Source organism: Ictidomys tridecemlineatus, chromosome 11 (assembly GCF_052094955.1).
Source record: "Ictidomys tridecemlineatus isolate mIctTri1 chromosome 11, mIctTri1.hap1, whole genome shotgun sequence".
Taxonomy (NCBI): domain Eukaryota; kingdom Metazoa; phylum Chordata; class Mammalia; order Rodentia; family Sciuridae; genus Ictidomys; species Ictidomys tridecemlineatus.
The window spans coordinates 5609293-5611646 of record NC_135487.1 but is presented as its reverse complement, the minus strand read 5'-3'; positions in this window follow the sequence as shown (position 1 = coordinate 5611646).

Genomic DNA, 2354 nt, shown 5'->3' with positions numbered 1-2354 from the left:
GCCAGTGTGTGGTGTCTTGTCCGAGGGGCACAAAGGGGACCAAGAGGGCACGAGGTGACGCGGTGGCTCCTGGTGGCATCACTGTGTCCTGTTCCTCTTTGCTGTGTGCTAACAGCAGAGCTGGCTTTTGGTGCGTGGCCTGTACCTCCTCCCCCGGCCCTGTGGCTGGGTGGCGGTGCTGGGCCACAGGCTTCCCTGGGGTGCCAGGCTGAGGCCACAAGAACTCCGCTGTCCACATCAGAACTCACACCCCGGGCAGGAGCAGGACTTGGTGCCCACTTCCCAACAGGGTCACAGTCAGTGGGGCTGCGTGGGGTGGGAAATCTCCGTCCCACCAAGGCCAGGGCTGCCAGCAGACGGGAACTAGAGAACCCCCTTCTAGGCACGGGGCTGGAACCAGGCAGAACATATTGGACAAGGGTCATCCGAATGACCAATTTTAACCTAATCACCTCTGCCTCTAAACACAGTCACACTCTGAGGTCCCAACATATAAATGGGGGGTCACAGCAGGGATCTTCCGGGACCCTCCACAATCACGCCTGAACATTTCAATGGCGCCCTCTGAGCTGAGCTGCCAGCCCCGGGGAAGAGCCCACACACTGGGCCTTGCTGCCCGCGGGATGGCCCTGGAGGTCACCCAAGGGCATGAGGCTGAGGGCAGTTACTTCGCTGGCTTTCAGATACCACCGGAAGAGCCTGGGCAGAGCGCGAGTCAGCTGTTCCCAGTTCCTGGGGGCAGAGCCGGAGGAGATGAGTGGAGCCGGAGGACTGGGGTCAGACACCGGAGCAGGAGGGGCAGGAGCCAGGCCTAAGACACAGGCTGCCGTCCTGAGAGCCTGGTGAAGGCTGACTCCGATTCCCTGTCCTGGGTGCCTGGGCCCTCAGGGGCTCCCCAGGCAGGCGCAGAAGAAAAAGTGAGGGTGGTGGTGAGGCCCTTGCTGTTGAAGCCGGCTTGTGGCTCCCTAGAGATTCATCGACTTTTGTACATGTTTGAAATTTTCCATAACAGACAGACAGGAGAAGGGAAGGGAAGGAGAGGAGAAGGAAGAAAGAAGAAATGCTCTTAAGAGATTCTGATACCCATCTGGGCCCCCAAACCTGTCTTGGCTACAGGGAGGAGGTGTAGCTGGAGGGGGAGGAGGTGTAGCTGGAGGGGGAGTCTTACATGGGGTGTGCAGCGCCTCCTTGTGGTTGTCAGGTGGCACTACGGGCACAAAGGTGACCGGCTATCTGGGTGTGAATCACTCTGTCCCAGGCCTGACCTTGGAGGGGCAGGGAGGCCAGCCCTCCAGCAGGCTCTTAACCTTGGTATACCACAGACTCCCTGCCAGTCCACCAAAGCCCATGGACCCTTGGGATAAAGACATAAAGTAGAATGGGATTACAAAGCTAATCAATTACAGCCAAATACAATTCTTGAACCTCAAAATAAAACCAAAATTGGAATAGGGCCTCACAGGTGCCTCTTTTAGCTGGTCTAATAACAATTGTGATGTAAAAATCGTGCCGAAAACTAATGGTATTTGAGAGTCTGCAACAACTGCAATATGATATGAAAACATCTATGATGTTTCTTTCTTTCATATTTATTAATTTATTTACTTATTTAATTTTTGAAGCGAGGGCTCACTGTCGCCCAGGCTGAATCTAAACTCCTGGGCTCAAGCGATCCTCTTGCCTCAGCCTCCCAAATAGCTGGAACTACAGTCACCACCACGCCTAATGTCTACTGTGAATCCCAGGGACTGCTAAAACAAGAAACAAAACTCTCCTGAGAGGTGTCGCCTACATTCATAAATAAAGGAAATGGTCGAATCCTGGGAGAAGCCAGTGAGAACAAGAATGTGCGGGGTCACCCTCCAGGGTAGCTGACCTGCCTATCTTCATAAGCTGGCTGCCCCATAGTCCCATCATTCATTCCACAAATACTGACGGAGGTCCTACTATATGTTCGGCAGACATTGCACAAAGTAAACTGTGTCCCTGCCCTTATCAAGCATACATTCTGCAGGGACAGATAGTAAGCAGCAGCACACAAAAGACAGTCTGCCAACTCAACACTTAGGTAAGCAGTTCCCGTCGAGATAGCACATATAGTGTGTTGTGTGCATGAGTGACATACAATTCTACTTATTGAAAGTTTTCTTTTAATCCCATTTGCCTTAAAGCCAGGATTTTCTGCCTAGTTTGACCCACATTTGATCCACTTTTATAATTCAAAAGATCTTTTACATTGTCTGCAAGGTTCTGAAAGGCTTCACGGGAAGAGGGGTGCTCCCAGCTCTTACCTCCTTTCCCAGCCCATGCTAAGAGTCACAGCTTATCTGAGTGTGGTGACGCACGCCCGTAAT